This window comes from Sabethes cyaneus, chromosome 2 (assembly GCF_943734655.1).
Source record: "Sabethes cyaneus chromosome 2, idSabCyanKW18_F2, whole genome shotgun sequence".
In the NCBI taxonomy this organism is placed as follows: domain Eukaryota; kingdom Metazoa; phylum Arthropoda; class Insecta; order Diptera; family Culicidae; genus Sabethes; species Sabethes cyaneus.
In genome coordinates this window covers 10,695,262-10,718,113 of record NC_071354.1, presented here as the reverse complement: position 1 = coordinate 10,718,113, position 22,852 = coordinate 10,695,262, and the positions used below count along the sequence as shown (strand labels likewise).

Sequence of the window (22,852 nt, the reverse complement as noted above, 5' to 3'; positions counted from 1 at the left end):
AATGGAACCAAATTTGGCATGTGTGTGTTTTTGGAGACCAAAATTTTTTCTATGACGAATTGGGACCCCTCCCCACTTTAGGAGGGGGGGCTCCTATACAAACGAAATACAAATTTCCTCATAACTCGAGAACTAATCAAGCAAAGAGAACCAAATTTGGCATGTGTGTGTTTTTGGAGACCAAAATTTTTTCTATGACGAATTGGGACCCCTCCCTACTTTAGGAGGGGGGGCTCCTATACAAGCGAAATACAAATTTCCTCATAACTCGAGAACTAATCAAGCAAATGGAACCAAATTTGGCATGTGAAGGTTTTCGAAGACAAGAATATTTTTTATGATGAATTGGGACACCTCCCCACTTTAGGAGGGGGAAGCTCCTATATAAGCTAAATATAAATTTCCTCATAACTCGAGAACTAATCAAGCAAATGGAACAAACTTTGGCATGTAGGTGTTTTTGGAGGCAAGATTTTTTTCTATGATGAATTAGGACCTCTCCTCACTTTAGTAGGGGGGGCTCCTATACAAATGAAATACAAATTTCCTCATAACTCGAGAACTAATCAAGCAAATAGAACCAAATTTGGCATGTGGAGGTTTTTGGAGGCAAAAACATTTTCTATGGTGAATTAGGACCCTTCCACACTTTAACAGAGGGGGCTTCTACACCAATGAAATACAAATCTATACCTATAAAGAAGGATTTCTGTCTGTCTGTCTGTCTGTCTGTCTGTCTGTCTGTCTGTCTGTCTGTCTGTCTGTCTGTCTGTCCTGTGTTCCTTATAGAATCAAAAACTACTGAACCAATCGGCGTGAAAATTTGCATGTAGAGGTTTTTGGGGCCAGGAAAGGTTTTAGTGATGGTTAGAGACCCCTCCCCCCACTAAGAGGGGGGGCTCCCATACAAATGAAACACAAATTTCTGCATAACTCGAGAACTATTGCTTGATTAGAACCAAATTTGGCATGTGGGTGTTTTCGGTGACAAGAATTTATTCTAGGGTAATTTGAGACCCCTCCCCTCTTTATAAGGGGAATTATAACTCCTCTCCCCTTTAAGAGGGGGGGTTTTCATACAAATTTCCTCATAACTCGAGAACTAATCAAGCAAATGGAACCAAATTTGGTATGTGAAAGTTTTCGAGGGCAAGAAAATTTTCTATGTTGAATTAGGACCCCTCCTCACTTTAAGAGGGGGGGCTCCTGTACAAATGAAATACCAATTTCCTCATAACTCGAGAACTAATCAAGCAAATGGAACCAAATTTGGCATGTGTGTGTTTTTGGAGGCAAAATTTTTTTCTATGATGAATTGGGACCCCTCCCCACTTTAAGTGGGGGGGGCTCCTATACAAACGAAATACAAATTTCCTTATAACTCGAGAGCTAATCCAGCAAATGGAACCTAATTTGGCATGTAGGTGTTTTTGGAGGCAAGAATTTTTTCTATGATGAATAAGAACCTCTCCCCACTTTAGGAGGGGGGGCTCCTATACAAATGAAATACAAATTTCCTCATAACTCGAGAAGCAAATAGAACCAAATTTGGCATGTGGGTGTTTTCGGTGACAAGAATTTATTCTATGGTAAATTGAGACCCCTCCCTCTTTATAAGGGGAATTGTAACTCCTCTCCCCTTTAAGAGGGTGGGCTCCCATACAAATGAAATACAAATTTCCTTATAATTTGAGTACTAATCAAGCAAATGGAACCAAATTTAGCATGTAGGAGATTTTTCAGTCTTGAATTTATTTTATGATAGTTAGAGACCTCTCACCCCTGTGGTAGGGAGATATGGACTCTCATACAAATAAAACAGAAATTTTTGCGAAACTCAAAAACTAATCCAACTCGAGAAATTCGAGACTCTTCCATAAAACATTAATCAATAACAAGACCACAAAAACTATCTATAGTAACTCTAGATCATTCAGGACGAGCCGGTCGCGAGTGTTGCCGGTGACCCGCCGTCGGAAGCGCCGCCCACTGGGGGGCTTGCAAAACTCGAGATAGTGACTAAGATCATCCGAGATTCATGATTTATGTACAACACAGGTTAATTTGTGGCAATACGAAGTTTGTCGGGTCAGCTAGTCTATTTATATAAGAGACTTATGTCTGTTCCGAAAACCAAGCCTTTAAATAAAAATGCTTAAACCCAAGTTTTTTTTTTGCTCGATTAAAACATTCGCTTTGTTTTTTTTTTCGCCTCCCCTTTAAGTGGCTGAACACCGGAAGGACAAAAACTTTTAAAATATTTGTAATGGCCTTAATTGCTAATTTCCCGTTAAGATTTACAGCAGCAACTGAATAATGCATGTTTCGTGTGTTTACTTTACTCTAAGCTTAATATCTATGTGGCAAAAGCTGAAAGCTCTTTTTTTCTTGTTGGGGACTTTGGACCACTGCGACCAGTGCTTTGATTTATTGTGGTATGTCCTCTTTTGCTGTATGCCTTTACTTATGAACAGCTACTATGTCGTTTAGTAATTGTTATTTTAATTGAAGGCATCATCCCAACACGGTAATATTACTTACTTACTTAATCAGCTCCAGGCCGTGGTTTCCTCTGCTGTACGAAGAAGTCGTCTCTGTTACGTCTAGTGGCCAGCGTTGAAGAAATTGCTTGCTCCGGAATTCAATCGTGTAGAATTGGGGTAAAATGTCCTTCCCGAAGGGAAGTATATCCGCTTAATCACGTCCTAGATTCGTCACACCAAGTAATATCGCCCAAATAATGTCGGTGATTTTCGGTTTAATCATTCACTCCGATTCCGGATACCAAATGAAAATAATTTATTTGAATTTTAACTATTTAATTAAGTGAATCGAAAGAAACCGATATAATTGTAATATTTATTCCGAAAAACGCGTCTGATCGCCTTGGCGGCTTTCCAAAAAGTGATACAAAACTTAAGGCTACCGCTACCATATTCTCCTGTATGAGAGTGATTAACATTAACATTAACTTAACGAAACTCGTCTAAAGAGTCATTCGGCTACTGTGTCTAAACTACTAGAAAAATGCGCACCCAAACAGTCTCCATTCCAGTCGGTCCATGGCCGCAATTCGTCAGCCACGTAGTCTACGTAGGGTCCGCCTTCCACTTGATCGATCCATCTTGCTCGCTGCGCGCCCCGCCGTCTCGTTCCAGTTGGATCGTTATTGAGAACTTTTTTAACCGGGCAGTCGTCCGACATCCTCACGACATGCCCAGCCCATCGAAGGCGACCGATTTTTGCGGTGTGAGCGATGGGTGGTTCCCTAAGCAGCTGATGCAATTCTTGGTTCATTCGCCTCCTCCACGTTCCGTCTTCCATCTGCACTCCGCCGTAGATGATGCACAACACCTTCCGTTCGAAAACACTAAGGGCGCGTTAGTCCTCCACGAGCATAGTCCATGTCTCATGGCCGTAAAGGACTACCGGTCTAATCAGCGTCTTGTAGATTGTTAACTTCGTGCGGTGGCGAATTTTGTTCGATCGCAGCGTCCTACGGTGTCCAAAGTAGGCACGATTTCCTGCTATAATGCGTCTTTGTATTTCTCTGCTGGTGTCGTTGTCTGCGGTAACCAGTGAGCCCAGATACACGAACTCTTCTACCACCTCGATTTCATCACCGTCTAAATGAATCCGGGGAGGGAGGTCAGCATTCATTTCTTTAGAACCTCTTCCTTTCATGTATTTTGTTTTCGATACATTAATGACAAGTCCAATCCGTTTGGCTTCAGCTTTCAGTCCGATGTACGTTTCCGCCATCTTCTCAAAGGTACGTGTAATGATGTCAACGTCGTCAGCGAAACCAAGAAGCTGGACGGACTTCGTGAATATCGTGCCACTCGTGTCTATACCCGCTCTTCTTATCACACCCTCCAAAGCGATGTTGAACAACAAACATGAAAGCCCATCACCTTGCCGTAACCCTCTTCGAGATCCAAAGGGACTCGAGACTGCCCCTGATACTCGAACAACACACATTACTCGATCCATCATCGCCTTGACCAATCGTGTTAGTTTATCCGCAAATCCGTAGTAGTGCATAATCTGCCATAGCTGAACTCGATCGATCGTGTCGTACGCCGATTCGAAGTCGATGAATAAATGATGCGTGGGCACGTTGTACTCGCGACATTTCTGCAACACTTGCCGAAGCGCGAAAATCTGATCCGTGGTGGCACGGGCACCCATGAATCCCGCTTGATATTGCCCCACGAACTCCTTTGCAAATGGTGATAATCAACGACATAAAAGTTGGGAGAGTACCTTGTAGGCGGCGTTCAACAGTGTGATTGCGCGGTAATTGCAACATTCCAACTTGTCGCCCTTTTTGTAGATCGGACACACGATGCCTGCCGTCCACTCCTCCGGTAGTAGCTCATCCTCCCAAATCTTGACAATGACCCAGTGCAGCGCTCTAGTCAGTGCGTCACCACCGTATTTCAGCAGCTCGCCGGGTAGCTGATCAGCCCCAGCCGCTTTATTGTTCTTCAGCCGACCGATCTCTTCTGCTACCTCCTGGAGGTCGGGAGCTGGTATTCTGTCATCTTCTGCACGTGCTCCAAGATCTATTGCCATATCGTCACCTCCATGTTCTATTGCTGTTAAGGTGCTCGTCATAATACTGCTTCTACCTCTCGATCACCTCACGTTCGTTTGTGAGAAGATTACCGTCTGAGTCTCGACGCACATAGCCTTTGCCCGAACGGTTTAACTTCTCGTAGAACTTACGTTTATCGTTAGCACGGTACAATTCTTCCATCGCCTCGCGATCTCGATCTTCCTGTTGGCGCTTTTTCCTCCGGAAGACCGCTTGTTTTGCCTGTTCCGTGCTTGTTTATATCAATCCACATTCGCCCTCGTACGGTGTTGCAGCATTCTCGCACGTGCTGCATTCTTCTCCTGCACTAATTGCTCGCATTCGCCGTCGAACCAATCGTTTCTTCGGTTCGGATTCATTGTACCTATTGCCGCTAGAGCAGTACTACCGATGGCGGTCTTAATGCCTTTCCAACCATCTTCAAGAATTGCTGCGCCAAGTTGCTCTTCCGTTGGTAGCGCTGCTTCCAGCTGCCGCGCGTATTTCTGGGCAACTCCGGTGTCTCGTAGTTGCTCGATGTAGGGTCGCGGCGTACGACTTCGACGCGGGTTATGCACCGTCGAGAGTTTTGAGCGCATGCAAACTGCAACTAGGAAATGATCCGAATCTATATTCGCACTGCGGTAGGTGCGAACGTTTATAACATCAGAGAATAATTTACCGTCGATTAGAAAATGGTCAATTTGGTTTTCTATTCGTTGGTCTGCTGATCTCTCCAGGTGGCCTTATGGATATCTTTGCGGGGGAAGAAGGTACTTCGGACTACCATACCGCGGGAAGCTGCAAAATCTTTGGTCATTGTCATTCGTTGCGGCACGGTAATATGTTGAGAATAAATTGTACTACTTTCTGAGGAGAACTAGACCATATTTCCGAAGGCTCCAACAGTCATTTATCAAAAAATTTGCCTCTTTTATTGAATAATGCCGTGCATTCGCACAGTATATGATGAGCAATTTCACACTCTAGATTGCAGAAACGACATCTATATATATAAAAATGAAATGCTGTTCGTGTGTCCGGTATAGACTCGCAAACTGCTCGACGGATTTTGATTAAACTTGGCATACACATTGCGTATGATGTGAGGATTGTTGTTAGCATGGTTTGGTTCAATTCCAGCATGTGGCAGTTTTAGAAAACGGCAAATTGCTGCATACGGAACAAACTGCATTGCAAGTACAACTGTCGCACAATCAAAACCATCCAAGCAAGTCCGTGTCTACTTAGATTTAAGTTGTTGTCGGTAACGTGAGTTGAACCAACAACGCATTTCAAAATCACATTCTGTTCATAGTGAAATGGAACAAACACATGTAATTCCAATAACCGATTAAAAATCGGTTGCGGTCATGTCAGATGTAACAAGTCATTTGAACAAGGCATAATTCGAATCTGTCAGAATTTTCGAAAAATCGATTTTCTTTTTATTTTATATCCGTAGTGTATACTTGATTCAAGAAGGATAATACTTAATTAAGTACAAATACACAGAAAATGTCATGATCATTCATTAAATATTTGTGAAGTTACACGCACAATTGAAACGACGTGTCCGAGCATTGCAGAAGGAACGCAAAACTTTGAAAGCGGTTTTTTCAAAGTCGGTAAGGAAGATATCTCGAAAGCGACTGAAAAGATTCACTTCAAATTTTAACACCAACTTTTTAGGAATATTTCCTGGCAAGTTCTCGAAGGTTTTTCCTCACCGATATTACTCGAAACACATGAACGTTTCCATGCTACATATATCTCATTATATTACACTTTATGTGGACCGATAAGGTCAGGTGAAAAGTAACATAAATAAATTAAATTTTCGCGACTCTGTTGGAAACTTTCCTTTGATGTTTGCATAAGGTGCCAATGCATTCTTCTTTATTAAATGATGTCGCAACCCCTAATTTGAACTAAATATTGAACTTGAAATTTTAACGCATTATTAAATTTAGCGAAACAGAATAAATATAAACGAAAAATGATTATGTGAGTCCACACTAAAATAAAACAAAGATAAATTAGGGACAAAATGGTAATTGGTAATTGGAGTCAAATTAAACAAAATTAAGGAAATATAATACTAATTTTAAAAACAAAGTTTTCAACAGATTTCATACGAATTGCACTGATATTTTGTTGCATTTTTGCCAATTTTACCGTTTTAAGAAGTGGTAATAAAACTTAAATTGTAAGTTTGGATTAGTATTTTTTTAGTTATTTTAGAGATTTTCAGCCACTGGTTCGCTTCTTCTGGAGTAGTAAATTGCAGTATAATTTAGGAATATCTTGGTTTGTCAAAAAGACAGATCCACGTTGCATGAATACGCCCAAGCAAATCGTTAGAATTATAAGTACACCTATCCCTTTTATTGAATGGCGTAGCAACGCGCGCCGGGTCCTCTAGTCTATCATAATTAAGCTTTCCTATTACCTTCAGATGATATTTGCTTGGACAATGACCAGTAACCACTGCGCTAAAAGTACTCAAATCTTTTTTTGAAAGATTCAATAGCTTTTGCGTGATTGAGGCATTTGGCTTAATAAACCGTTTTGCATGACGGGCTGATAGAGTATTATTCCAGTTCAATATGACCTGATTATCTTCCCATTTTTTCAGTTCCATCTTGCAATTTTTGTTATTTTAAGGACTAACGAGACCAAGTTTACAACAAATCGCCAAGGGGATTTTTTATAGAAAACTTGTTATTTAGAACTCATCCTGTTATAAATTTGTTATTTTCATCTGATCGAGATCTTCGCATGCCGTGATGCAAATAAATTTAATATAAAGCTCAAAGAGTTAGCACAAAGATTAAACATCTTCACAAACATTGGAAAATGGAATGTATCCGAATGTAGTTTTCTTGACAGACATTTATGTTTTCCGGATCGCAAGACTCGGGCTCAACTAGTTTGAATATAATTGTCCAAAAGTATGATTGACAGGCCTGATGGTTATCACCACCAAACTATATTTCAAATACTGATATAATATTCTAAATTTAACGCCCTAAAACACTTTCTATTTGCCTTTGTGTTTTGTCCCATTAATCTCAACCATTTTCTAGCATCTCTAAACGCATTTCCTCTATCACGTTCGAAGCTTAAATTCAATTTCAACGGTAATTTTTAAGGCTAGACTAGGGTTGCTATCGAAACAGTCACTGGTTTTTATGAAAATACAACAAAAATTCTCTATATTCTAGTTTTTCAAGAGTCCATCCGAATAGCAAAAATTTTTTCCAAGAGTCTACCAGTCGTATAGTCTTTTATAATCGCTCACTTTTCCTTTTTCAAGTCTGTCAATCGTCCAAGAGTCCAAAAGTGTTTCAGTGCTCCAGTTTTGCAATCTTGAAGATTGGAAGATCTTTCGTTCTAAGAGTCTACCAACAGTATTCCATAAATCTTCCAACATTCTATTTACTATTTACTGTTAGTAAGTCAGTCAGTTTAGTTAATTAAGTCAGTCTCTGTAGTGCAAAACCTTACTGACAGCACACCGACTGCTGGACTTCGGATATACTAGCAGAACGTTCGTGGACTTCGGACTAAAATTGACGATTTGTTTCTGACGGCCACCGAATGTGACTACGACGTTGTTGTAGTGACCGAAACCTGGCTGGACAGTTGTGTTAATTCCGTGCAGCTTTTTGGTAACCGTTTTACCGTTTACCGTTGCGATCGTGGTCTTCGCAATAGCAACAAGACACGTGGCGGTGGAGTCCTGATTGCTGTTTCTAGAGATTTAATCAGCTATGCTGATCCGACGCCAATTTGTGATACACTAGAGCAACTGTGGGTTAAAATTTCAGTCCCACCTCGCTGCATTAGCTTAGGTGCTATCTACCTACCACCCGACCGTCGATCTGATTTTGTCACCATAGAAAACCGTATTAGTTCGATTGACTCCATTCTCACACGCTTAGACGGTACTGATCTTGCGATTATTCTCGGAGACTATAATCAACCCGGTATAGTGTGGAAACGTCTGGATGATGGTACCCCTGCTGTTGATTTTCTACAGTCCAACATATCTGCAGCATGTTCTACGCTATTGGATGGGTTAACTCTACACAACCTAACGCAAATTAACCATGTCACTAATTGCAACGATCGCCTGCTCGATTGGGCACTCGGTAATGACGCTGCTTTATGTGAAGCGTTTGAAGCAAGTGAAACACTACTGCCGCTTGACTCTAACCACCCAGCGCATGACGTTTCTGTCAGTCTACCAGAGCCGGTACAATTCGTGGATAGCCCAAACATTCCGAGTTTGGATTTCCGCAGAGCTGATTTTGAGTCATTGAACGTTGTCGTTTCTCAAATTGATTGGCAATTTCTGGAGTCCTCCCCGCCTGTTGATGAAGCTCTGGAATACTTCAACTCGGCTGTTATTTCAGCAATCGCTCGTTTTATTCCTTATCGAAGACCAGCTCAAAAATCTCCTTGGACTAATCAGCATCTCCGGCTGTTAAAAAGACAGCGCTTCTCAGCTCTGCGAGAATATTGCAAACGACGATGTCCTATATCGTCCTTTTCTGCTGGTCCCGATGGGATTCCATCATGTGTACTGAAAAGATGTGCTGCTGTATTCATACGTCCGTTATGCCAACTATTTAATCTATCACTCCGGCAATGTGTATTTCCTACTAGTTGGAAGCTTTCCGTTATGTTTCCAGTATTCAAAAAAGGTGACAAACGTGATGTGCAGAATTACAGGGGCATTACATCACTTTGTGCGTGCTCGAAGATTTTTGAAATCATTATGAATGACGGGCTATTCATCAACTGCAAACATTACAGCTCGTCGGAGCAACACGGATTCTATCCTAAACGTTCGACAGCCACTAACTTAATGAACTTTTGCTCAACCTGCTTGCTGAACATGAGTGCTGGTGCTCAAATAGATGCGGTATACACCGATCTGAAAGCGGCTTTCGACCGAGTTGATCATGGAATTCTTCTAGCAAAACTCATGAAACTAGAAATCTTGTGGAATGGTTCCAATGGAACCGCACTCTTTGTGTGAAAATCGGATTGCAACTTTCAGCACAGTTTACACATACCTCAGGAGTACCGCAAGGTAGCAACTTAGGACCACTGCTTTTTACGTCGTTCATCAATGATATATCGCTGCTACTTCCGGATGGTTGCCGAAAGCTCTATGCAGATGACGTAAAAATATTCAAAGTCGTACGAAATAGCCTGGATTGCGATGAGCTTCAGCAGCTCGTTAACGTTTTTCATAACCCGATTTGCTTCATGTCATCTAGCTTCAACTCTGTTGCGGATTTATTCGATTTCAATTTGGCGAGTGCTGCCTTTAAAAAGCGACTTTGGCGTAGATAGTTTACATCCAGTTTTATAACTATTTTATTCATTAAGACCACAAATAGGTTAGATGAATTTTTTTAAGTAATAAATAAATGAATAAATAAATAATAAATGTAACCTGCACTGCATTTCTTTTTGCTATAATCGTTATTGAGTGAACGATATGCTTATTAAATTTTGTGCGTGTTTGTTTGTATTGGGTTTACCCTTCTTTCAAAGCTTGTTCTAGTTTACTCACTAGTTCTTACTCTGCCGGTACTATCCCATATTATCACCCTTATTCTTGTTTTCGTTCGAATCACATTCGTTCGAAAGTTAAGCCGATCCGTATTCTTGTTTTCGTTCGAATCAATTCAAACGTTCAAACGCCCCTTCCTTTTGTTCATTCGAATATGAGAATAGTGCTTCCGATGCGTTCGAAACAAACTATTCGTACGAATGAAGGATACGGCCGTAACCAAGAATAAAGGTGTATAACTGTGCTTGGCGAGAGCACACTGCGTTCCTCTAACCAGTACACTCAACTATAAGAGTGACTTTTGCACTGTCAGGAGGCTTCATCGGGTAATGTAGAACTCAGTATGAAGAAAGGGTAATGAGAGGCCTGAGAATAAAGCCTTGCTAAAGTCACTTGACATCAAATGGCCTGATTCTACTGAGGTTCGAACTCATGACCACTCGCTTGTCAAAGCAAACTCGCTAAACTTCCGGGGCTACGGAGCTTCCTATGGTTCACACATTATCTACTCTGGTACAAAACTTGTGATATTATCGCCACGACATATTATATCATTATAAGCGGAAACAATTCTCTGATTCCCGATATCACATAAGTACCTTTGACATAAATAACAATTCTGTCGTCCCGGTTAGAAAAAAAGTAACTGCAAAAAAAAATTCACTTCCACTGTATTATGACTTTGAAGTCGCACATGAAAAATTATGAAGTTGTTTAACAAGAGTCAAAATGGGTGCAAAATTACTGTGGAAAGCTTGTTCTATTTGTCATAAAGCATAAAAAACGGCCCCAACTCCATAATTTGTAATCTTAACTAAACGCAATTTGACATAAATATGCTGCCGAGTGTGCACAGCGCATAAAACATTTTCATTACTGCTATTCTAAGCATGTACGACGACTTACTACCAGTTACACGGCAAAAACTAGTCTTTAACATTCCCCCCGAAGCGCAGTATCGTCCCTCTCTCTCTCTTCCTCCACCTGCCCCACGCGAGCGAACCCCATCAGCTTCCCCTTTCCCTTCGCCCACCGCGGACGCCACCAGAACGATCAAAATCCACCCAACAGTTTTATTCCCAGGGAATGCACGGAGGGACATCATCATCAGCATCGTCATAGTCGTCATCATCATCATCATCATCATCATCAGCATCGGCATCAGTATCGTCCAGTGCTCCGCACTGTTTCACCGTTATTCGGGATTTACCTTTCGACTCGGGACTGCGGGTAAACCAGCGCTTGAGCCGCGCGCGAGACGACGACTTCCATTCCATTCCAATCCATCCAGGTACGACGACGGTACGGCACGGTCGAGAAAAGCGGCGAGAGATTTGTGCAGTTAACACTTGAGGATTTTCGCTGGCTTTCCCTTTGCTTGCCATGTCTCCATGTCTTCAAGGAGTACACCGAACCAATACAGCCAAGCAAAATCGGAAAATTCGTTTCCTACCGCTGCTCCTAACGTTTGTATGGGTGTCACGCACACAAGTCTGTCGAGGAAAATCGCGACCGTACTCCCTAAAGTAAGCCATGAAGCAGCACCGGAACACACGTTCAGGTTCAGACACGTTTCGGGCAGAAGGGATTTTTCGCAATTCGCTCCTCTTTAGTTCTCTTCGCTTGTTCGCACGCTCGCGCGCACGGCTGTGTGTGTGTGCGTCTGTGTTCGGTTGTGTGAGTGCGTGCGAATCTGCGCTGATGGTAGGATTTAGAACGGCCTTTTCTTTCGTCGTCCGTCCGTCCGCTGCTGCTGCTGCTGACTGATACATCGAAGGGCAGCTTTTCATGGAAATGATTCGCTCGCTTGAAGGAATTTTCGCCTGCTTCCGGACTGCTGGTGTGCGGTGCCAAGCGGAAACAGCCGGGATCGACAGCGGAGCGCGGGGGTGGGTGGTAGGGTAATAAACGAGAAAAGGACAAACCAAAGGCAAGTGGAAAATCACAAAAATGGAACCGTTTTTGACGTACACAATTTCGGTAGGGGTTTCCTTCTGCTTGCGGGGGACTTTAAAGGTCAACCAAGCTGGGAATTCGGTCCCAAAACCGAATCATTTTCTGGGTTTACTGTACCACACAGAAAGATTGTCATTTTTCCTCCAGTAAACTCTTTTTTTCCAGCTGCCAGAGGAAAAATCTCAATCGAACTTGAGTGTGTGTTTTATTAGAAAATTGATTTCCCAGCGGTGTGGTGGCGTGAGAGAATTTTCACCGTTCAGCTGCTAGAGCCGAACGTGGAAGTAGCCGAAGCATGGCAGCCGAATGCAACGGGCGAAAACCGAAACCGTCGCTCGTCGGGCTCGGGTTGCACACTAATGCGAATGAGATGAGAGAGCACGAGAAAAGAAGGCGCGTGAGCAGCGTGTGAGAGAGGATTCACTCACAGAGCATATTTCGCCCGATAGGGCGACCAAACTTTCGCTAATGTTTTGATCCGAACGGACGGAACGGTAAGGAAGCAGCATACTTATGATCTAAAGAGCGGAGGAAAGAGCATAAGAGAGTGGCTCTCCCTGCACGGGAACACGGCAGCATAGCGGAGGCGAAATGAGCCTTCCTTCGCTGTTTATTTTCATTCGCTTCGGGCCGTAGTTAGTTTGCATCGTACGCTTCCCGAGTGTGGAAGGTTGAACTTTCGTGTGCTCCTCGATCGCGTGTGTTTTGTGTGTGAGGCTCTTGGGTGTTTTATCGCTTGGTCGGTCGCCCAAGAAAAGAAAAGCAACTGTGTTCTATGTGCACTGACAGAAAAGAAGTGCGGAGAAGGAAAAATAAATAAACACTGCCAACAGTGTGTGCGAAGAGCCTCCGCAGGCATTTCTTTGCGAATCCGGGCGTTCGCGTGTGCAAAGTGAGTGTATTCATACGTCAAATATTTTCCCCGTGTATCCTGCGCTCCGGCTGACATAGCCTACTTCTGTTTTTGAAAGGTTTTCGGTTTCGGTACTGTAGTACGGTCGAAGGTTTTCATTCATGGAGAACTGTCAATGATAGTCTCAACGCAACCGAAGGAACTTGAAGGAAAACGAAGGAACAAACCAACCTACAGCGGAGAGCACTGCCGCACACAGCCAACAATCGCCGAACGGCTGTGGCTGCTTTCAGGCAGCAAGAACAGTGTGTGAGTTATAAAACACCCCGAAAATCAATGAAAATTCGTGCTCCTCGGGTGGCTCTCGTGCGCTCGGCGGGCGCCTGATTGCGTCAGGAACGGAGTTCCGGGTTTCGCAAGATGAATCCTAGTGCGCTATCATAATTTAGTGTCAACTGCTGCAGGTGTTGTATAGTAAGGTTTTCTGTTTTCTTTTTTTTCGCTCCCATTTTCCCACCCATCCACCGACCAGCAGATGATTAGTGCGCGGTTGGAACGGCGGAACGGAGAAGACGGTGCGGTTCTCGGTCGATGTGAAGAGCCCATGTGAGCGGAAGGCCCGCGAGCCCCGCAGAGAAGGAAAAACTTGTGCGAGGAAGAAAATTGGCAAATTCAACATCGGAGAAAAAAAAGAAGAAAAAAATTTCGGTATAAAGTGTGTGTTATCAGCAGGGTGTCCCGAGGCACCCAAAAGTGCAAAAGCAAAAGGCCGTATTTATTTCGTGAACAGCTAGTTTGCTCTGCTCAAGGGTGTTGGATTGAAAGAAAAAGTAGTAGAAGAAAAAACAGCAAGGAAGAAAAGTGGAAAAACTTTACTTTGGTAGCGCAAGCAAAATAGTTGCCGGAAGTGTTACCCTCCTGGAAGGCGTATTGCAGTCGTCAGTGTCCGGAGCATCAAGCATCATCATCATCATCCCCCGAGAGGACCTCCGAGAACCTCCGTCGAATGCGTCGTGTTGTGACCCTGTGTGGTGTGCGCGCCTCTTCTAGCGAGGATTAATGTGCAAGCGTAATCAGAAAGTGAGTGTTTATATTTGCTTTGCTGGTTTGGTGTTTACTCCCTCCTTGACGGGTCATATCATAAGGGAGGGATTTCTATTGTTCCGATATGTGGGGTCACTTCGGATACGGTTCCCAAATTGTATGTAAACTATGTGAATTTATCCCATTTTAGCCTGTTCGGCTTAGTTTTGTTAGCAATCAAAACGAAGAAGGTTGTTTCAGGGCATTGGAGAGCAGGATTGTTCGGAATGTCGTATTCTCGTATCTATTTGTGATTTGATGATTTTCATAGCAACCAGTTTGATTTTGATTGATCCGGGTAAGGAGTATTCCGGTTGCCACAGAAACTATTCACCTCTCCTCTATTCGTTATTTCAAAGGGGTCTATTTTAATTGGAATTCCAATTTTGATTCTCAGCTGAACAGTTTTAATTCGTATTGATTTTTGGAACAGCAAAAATTGATTCAATCTGAGTTATATCAGAGCAAAACTACACTGATTTTGTGCCTTTTCACCATGCGAAAATGGTTCAAATGATGAACAATAATCACCTTAATATTTCACATAAACAAAAAAAAAATTAAAATCGCCAGCAGCACTTCTGTTTACGAGGTTGGTTTGATAAGTACACGACTAAACGATGCTTTCGAGTTTTGACTGATCAGCAGCCGTGTGAGTGCGGGAAACTGGTTCGTTCTGTCAACCAGATCAAAGGCTACTTTGATTTAGGTAGCGCGGGCAAAGTTACTAGCCATGTCAAATAAACGAACCGCAGCAAAGTGACAGATTTTCCCGTGCAAATTTTGATTTGAACATGGCAAAAGTACTTCTGCTACTGAAGGGTGCTACTGTAAATGTTATTTTTTAAGCCAAACCTGTGAATCCGCAGAAATTCACGAAATTACATGAAATTTTGTCAGAGATTTTGCAATCAAAAAAATATTCCTTACCACTGGTGAAGAGTATTACTTTTCATTCTTCTGTCTAATAGAATGTCATAACTTGAATACAAAAAGTTTCAAAACAGATAAAGAAGTGATGTCATTCAGTTTCCCGGTGAAATGTTCAGATCAGTTGTGCGTGATAAATAACCCAATCCAAGCTGATAACGATTTCAGTAAGTAAGTAAGTAGATATCAGCAGGTCTGTTTGAATAAAAAGTGTTCTATCTGATGTGCTGAATCAATCGTGTGTGTAAGAAAGTTATTTGTGCCACCATGTAAGACGCTACAGACATGAAGATAATTTAGTAGTTTACTGATAAGCGCATTGTTTGCGAACTGCAGGTGTTTGTTTACTTTTGCTTGGTGCCCTGTATGAGCTCTCGCAGTCAGTGCATTCAATTTATCGTGGCAATTATTTTAATCTTCGACAAATTGTAAATCAGGCATAAGACATTACAAATTTTTTATAATAAAACCAAGAATTTCCCTCAAACACGTAAAATGAAAGAAAAAACCTCCTAGTTCACGGAGACCTGCAAAATTATCTAGCAACTAGATCTAGAATTATCTAGATATTATTAGTATTAGAAAATGTATTTGTTCGTTGTGGCCAACGAAAAATTCATTTAGGTTTTACGAAAAAGACGCACAATTCACGCTTTATATCATCGTCTGTAAACAAACAATCGTCTGGGTTGCAAATTACACAATTTTTGTGCCAGTGAATTGGTTTCTACGAACAGTTTTCAAAGTGAAAATTTTGTGTGCGAATCACTCGCATATCAAATATTTTGCAAATATGTGATATGAGACGCTTTTGATACAGTTTTTGTACGAATATCGATGTTCAACATACATTGATGATGCTTTTTTCATGATAAAATTGGGACCCGACAGACGAATTCAGTGCTGCAATTTTTTGCTCTGTCTTCTTCGTATAATTTTTTGATGAATATTGACCCAAAACCAAGCTTGCCTTTGTTTGGACTTCGGGAAAAATAATTAAACCCGGAAGCCTACTTTAAAACTTTCACTAGAATTAGATTTTTGTGTTTTTCTGGTCGCTCTCTTGTTCATAACTAAGACAAAATGGCACATTTGAAGCCAGGTTTTACCATTCTTAAGCAACAAAAACCGATCGAGAATCGGTTAAGAATTTACCGAGAAACGGCGATGTTTCGGCGATGCTCACAGGGCCAAATCTAAAGGTGCTCCAATTTTGTTTAAATGCATGTTCCTTCACGGTAAAGGAACATGCAAACTAAATTCAAACAATGAAGCTAAGCATTGCATGTCATAACCCTGCATAGCTGAATGTTTTTTAAACCCGTAATGATTCTTTGTAAAGAAGATACAATGTAACTAATGTTAGCATTGCCAAAAAGTTAGTTAATGACAACAAAGTTATTCTGTTTTCAATAAACATGTGATGAGTTGTCATTATCACTTCTTTCTTTTGCTATGTTTACGCTGCCCTTATTATTTCTTTACCTTCGCTTTTTCACATTGGTTTAATGCCATCTTCGTAAAACGTCAAATGCGGTTGTTGTGATGCAGTCTTCTGGCTGCCATCCGCTTATTTTGTCTAAATAAGACTAAATTCTTGATGCAATTAAGCAAAGCAGTTTCGTTCTATTTGTTTTGTCGCAGAAAAAAAACCTTCTGCTGACCAGACCTGAGTCAGCGTTTAATATTGAAGACAGCTTCGAAACTAAGGTTTGACAACTTGTTGCTTGACAGTAAGTTTTGGTACTGCCAACTATAGAGCAGGTGCAGTTATAAATAAAAATCTCAAAGTGTGATTGTCATCAGAACAGTTATTTTATTTGGAACTTAACTGGCCAAAAAACCAGTACATTCTGCTGAAGCGCTGAATCAATGCACATGGTCTGATATGAGGCTTATCATAATCTGTACAGATCACGACAAAGTATTTGTCTGAATCTGATCGTTCCTATGTTCTTGATCGCTAGAAGCGATTTTTTCCATCTCTGGCCTGGAGTGATTTGTGTGATTAAAACTTGTGCAACCATTTTGCTTGTAATTGACTCGGCTATCTGCAGGAATACATCGTAAAAAGATATAGGATTTTAGGGATCATTTTATGATACCCAAAAGCACCAAAATACAACTTTCAATTAATTTCTTTTGCAGAAAAGAAAATGACCTAATAATCCTTGAAATTCCATTAGTCGGAGCAAAAATAGAGCAGACTCCAAGTCTGGATCGATTCCGTGATTGTAACCATTGCTGGTAATAGAAAAGATTATTCCGGAGAATCGAATCAAAACTTTCGGAACTCGATGTTTCGGTCTAACCAATCTGACTTGCAATGACCTCAAATTACTTGGAGTTCTATTTTTGCAATCAATGATTTAACTTATATTGTTACAATTCCAGTAATGTTCCGATTTTGTCAGCCCCATGTCGAATTTTGGGCTGACAAAATTGGGAAACAGACAAAAGCGCATTAACTTTGAGCGGGAAAACTTGGTTTTAGGTTTATGGAACGTTTGGAAGACTTTCTTAAAATTAAAATTTCTATCGTCCAGCGGAATTCAAATTTTTATTAGTTCAGTTTCAATATAACACGTTGATGTGTTCTGCAAAGTTTTACAGCATAATATTACAAGAAATTTTGCTGAAGACAGTAACCTTCTATCTCTTCAGCAAAGATAGAAAAATCCTATTTCTCATAAATGAAAAATCGTTAAAATCAGTTTTTCTATTTTAGCTAGTTTTGTAGTTGTTGTATAACTTGTTCCTGTTCTACATAGTTGTACAAATAGTAAAAATACACAATATTACTGAACTTAGTATACCTCTATCTTTGCTTGTTTAGGAACTATAGAACTTTTACTATAAAAATGCCCTAATTTTGACTGTGAATTACTCGCAAAAAGGCATCATTTTATTCAAAAACTCTCCCCAGTGAATCAGAATAGTTTCAAGCAGGTTGAAAAGTTTTATAAACTATGTTTAAAAGCACAGAAGTTAAAAAAAATGTATAGGCTCGGGAAAATCGGGAATAAAAGCTTATAAAATCGGGGGTAGACAAAATCGGAACATTACTGTATAATGTTTAACGCTCTTGTATTACTGGGGCTCGCACCCACGCTTTTTCCGATGGTACCCGAGTGTTTTACGCAGTCAACTACTGCCGCCCCTTCATATACTAATTTGTTTTCGAACCTACTGAGTTCGCAAAAATGGACTTTAGAACCAACTTTTATGGAAACAAATCAGGATTTTTCAAGCATCAAAAGCAACTTTGGTTTGAATTTCCAAAAAAAAGTCAGCGGATTGACAATTGTTTTCAACGGTCGCATTCTATTAACGACGGTTTACAATGGATTGTGCACATTTATCCAGGATATTTGCAAGAATATTCAAGAAAATGTTGCCACCAATATTTTTTTGGGCCTGACGGACAACGGCAAAAGTTTTGCAGCTGTTTTTTGAACAACAAAAGTAAAAGTTATCCTGTAGGCGAACATTATGCTTTGTTGAATTTTGTGTTTATTCTATGCGTAGTTGCCACGGTCTTATAGAAGGTTAAGTAAGTGGATACTAATGATCGTACATCCTGCTATCCTGACAATTACGACGGATTGCTGGTAAAGTTTCCTATATCGAGGTACATTGGATTCTCCCTTTCTAAAATAATAAATTTATACTACCAGAGCCGGCACTCGATGTGTAACCTATCAAGAAGGCCTTAAATTCTGTTTGGAAAATGATTGTTTCACTTCACTTTTGCTCGATATAACCACCACTTGCTTCGACTGTGGCCTTGAGATGGAATTTTTCGCTTTGACCTTACTCTCCAGAATGGCTTAGAGAGAATAACCCATTGCACAGTGGTCCAGCAGCGAAAATTAAGTAGAAAGCTTTTTGTGGTTCTAAATAGCTCCCTACAATGTTCAGCAAAGTTGTTCAACTCTAAAAGACAATTAATGTGAAATCAACGGCTAAGTTCCAGTTTGGCTTGAAAACACATAACACATAATAGCTTTTTGTAGAAAAGAGATAGAAGGATAATTTCTTCGACAAAGTTGTAACTAAAGAATTTATAAGTAACTTTGCCAAAGACATCGTAGGCGTTTATATAAAGACCTTCCAAAAACTGACGTTATATCTGCAATTCGAAGACTGTTTTACGTGACAATCAGAAGAAATTATGTCATTGTACAACAATTTTCTTTTGTAATATTGGCTTGGCTCTAATAGTCTTCAAGAAGATGTTAGAAAATGCTGCATAGTGGAAAATGGCCAAACATGGAATAATTAAACTGAAATTACTCGAGTTAGGGAGAAAAGCAGTTTTTTATTTTCACATATGTTTGAAATAAAATTTCAAGCTTTCAAAAACGGCCAAATTTGATTTTTTCTGTTTGCCCTTTTTTGAGATATTCTATTCTGAAAAAGACTAAAAAACCACAGGAAAAACGTTAGATCTCGCTATACGTATGAGCTTTTAACATACAATGTTCTACAAAAATATGTCTTTTGATAAGAGAAACAACTGTGTAAATCCATTCCATCCATTAAATTTGAAGTAATTTGCGAAAAAGTGATCTTGGGTAGGTCTTTATATAAAACACCCTGTGAGTCGAAAACTATGAAAAATACGCCTACTATGTCTTTAGCAAGGTTACTTATATATTCTTTGGCTACAATTTTATCGAAGAAATTATCCTATCCTATCTCTTTTCTACAAAAAGTTATTATGTGTTATGTGTTTACAAGCCAAACTGGAACTTAGCCGTTGATTTCACATTAATTGTCTTTTAGAGTTGAAGAAATTTGCTGAGCATTGCAGGGAGCTATTATGAATCGCTTAACCGCTAAAGTAAATTTCCACTTAACCACACTTGAACCACTGTGCATTGAATTTGTGTGATCGAAATAAAGTTCGGAACGTTGTTTTTCAGCTATTTTTGGTTTACTCGCGCTTTATTGACTGGTGGCCAGTCTTGTTGAAACTTCCATGGTCTGCGACCGAAGCGTTTATCTGCCCACAGCTTTAAAACAGATTCCAGAAAATTTCCCTGATACACAATTTTTTCTTTGTCAAACACTAGCTATTATTTGAAATAACAAACCTTATTGTTGAACTAAAAAGTCAAACATTTAGAATCAAAAAAAAAAAATCTGAGTTAGCCCTCAGTCTACAATATTTTTTGTTGAATTTATACAGAATTCTTTTGCATTTACAAGTCTTGATTATTTAACCAACTGAATACGATTGCCTGTGCTCAGCAGTCAAGTCTTTGAACGTGGTCGGAATCTTGACGACACCGATGATTGCCGAAACGATGACGCACTGAGCTGTTCATACCGTTCATCGCAACGGTAGCACAAAGTATCACTGCCGATATGGTAAAATTGCGCGAGGTATATTCTGGTGCTGGGATAAGCGATATTTTGTACCGGTGAGTGGCATTCAACCTCCCACCCCTTCAAGAGGCGTTTAAATGCACGGATGTAGCTATAAAAAATTGTTCAGATTGCGTCTGCTGGTCAAACTGACCATCAAATTTCTGAGTAGCAATACATGGTTTTATGCTACTTTTGGAATGGTAGTGCTCAGGCTTGTTATTTTGTCACTTTTTGTGCACCAAAGTGCAACTTTTCGCTTCATCACAATGAGCAGAACTACTGCAACGGTTGGCGAATTTATCCATACAAAGTAAAAAATATCGAAACTCAAAAGAGAAGTACTTTTCTTATACTCATAATTTTCTCGTTGTGCTCTCCAAATGAAAAATTTTCGAGTTTGTTATTGGCAGCTACTGCACTACTGTGTTTCAAAGTGTTAACATTTTGTTGCTCCTCAATGAGCAGGTTGCACAATTCGCAGGTTGTTCTTATTGCCGTCCATGCTAAGAGAGAGAGAGAGCAAAGGCAAATCAAAACGGAGAAGAATGTGTCGTTTTGAAATTCTCCTTTCTTGCACTGAGGAGGAATCATTCCTAGTAGCTAGTAATGCTCTAACCAAGCAGATTTATTTGAGTTATTATGAAGCATTACTAGATTTATTAATGAAAATAGTCAGACCAAAGCAATGTTCTAGCATTTTTTCTTAAGCATCACACAAAAATCCTTGCTATTTCATTGAAATATATTATGAGTTGCAGAAATTAAATCATTAATTAGGTTTTCCCATATTACGAAATACTCACACTGTTCGAAAACAGACACTGATGAAGCCTCAAGTCGTAAACGAAATACGAGTTTGTAGTTAATCAAATTGATAGTAGAATTTAACCGTGGAAAAGTTTTTCGTTCTTCATATTTAACAGGCCATCTCCAAAACTGTCGCAGTGAAATTTTGAACCCAGTGCCCTTCTGGCATAGGAAAAAAAATTGTATTCTACTAAAAAGCTTATAAACAAAACTTCATTCCATTCCATGTCAAGAAACAGAAATCCAAACAATTTGATCACATTTTATGAAACACTTCATTTGGGATTGAAATGCGAAATTTTTTTATTAGGTGGAGTCTCTCAGTTGGTTTCGAGATACGACACTACTTACTGGACGAAAAAATTAAACGTCGTGGGTTCGAATCTCGACCTACGAGAGACAATAGGATTCCCGTAACTCGACTCCGTAATTGTCCTGTACTCTAACAACTGGCTTCCGCAGTCTGTCGAATAAAAAACAGAACGTATAGTTTCGAAAGTGGAATGCGAAAGCGCCCAACGCTTTGTTAGGCTTGTTAGGTCGGACAAATAGGGCTCATATTTTTCCTAAAAAATTAACGCTTTTGGCATTTAATTCAAAAATAGTAATAATTCATGTGGGCTGAAATGCGTTTATGGGCAATTCAGATGTTCTTAAAACTCATTGAAAGTGGGTATTCTCTGGTTCCAGTGTCTTATGGATATTCTCGTGCATCGCTTATTTAAAATAATTTAATTTGTGGTCTAGCTTCAAGGAATAACCACTTGTGAAAAGCTTATATTAAAACTTTGACGTCCCTTATAATAAGCAAAATATTCTAAAATGAAATAAATTAAGGTGGTCCCAGATGAGATCCTTGGAGAACACCGGAAGTTACGTTATTAGAACTAGATGTTTCCTTCAAATCTAATTATTTATTGACGATTCCTTCTAGAAGACCCCTTTTCTTCGTGATTTCCTTTGTTCATTACATTCAGTGACTAATTAACGAATTCAATTCGATTTATAATATTACAGTGGGATTTTCAAAGTTGCCAAAATCGAGACCATCTTTCGATATGAAAAAAAATGAAAGTTAGAAGTTGCGTAAATATTATTAATCAACGATTGCAACCGTCTTATGTTTGAAAAGCCCGCCAAGAGCTATCCGTCAGCTGCAAGTAAGTTTTTGGAAACCTGCGCACAGCGGGACCATTCTGGAAAAAGGCGGTCGTAAGTCTTTTCTCGCTTTTCCTGACATTTTTGAGCATAGGTGTATTCAAAGAAGTTCCTTACAAAAGTATTCTGCATCTGTTGACATTTTCATACAATTAGATATTAAAGAGATAACACATTTGAAAAAAATAACTTTTCATAGGCACTAGATAGCATGTTTATGTGTTCGGCAAAGTTGTAAATTTTTGAATTTCATTAAACTTTGCCGAAGATACTATGTATCTGTATCATATGGTTTGCGAGGTATAATTGACTTTCTGTCGTGACCTCCTTAAAATCAGTTTATTAAACTTTTTGTACACAAAACCTCATCTAACAGGTTTGACATGTTCTACAAACTTTTTGGTACTATCAAAATACGTAACTTTCTAGAAGGTTTAAATATCGTATGTTGCTTTATTTGCGTTAAAAATTGATTTGAAGCGTAAATTTTACCGGTTTTACAAGTATTTTTTCTGTA

At 40.0% G+C, this 22,852-nt stretch overlaps 1 protein-coding gene across 1 annotated transcript in view; it reads left to right on the top strand.

Moving 5' to 3' along the window:
- Positions 1-12,804: 12,804 nt before the first annotated feature.
- Positions 12,805-22,852, top strand: part of LOC128738285 (teneurin-m) — a 391,328-nt gene continuing 381,280 nt past the window's right edge. Inside the window, exon 1 of the mRNA XM_053833300.1 lies at positions 12,805-14,061. The gene's annotated coding sequence lies outside the window, so the exon portion shown is untranslated. The remainder of the gene's footprint in view (positions 14,062-22,852) is intronic.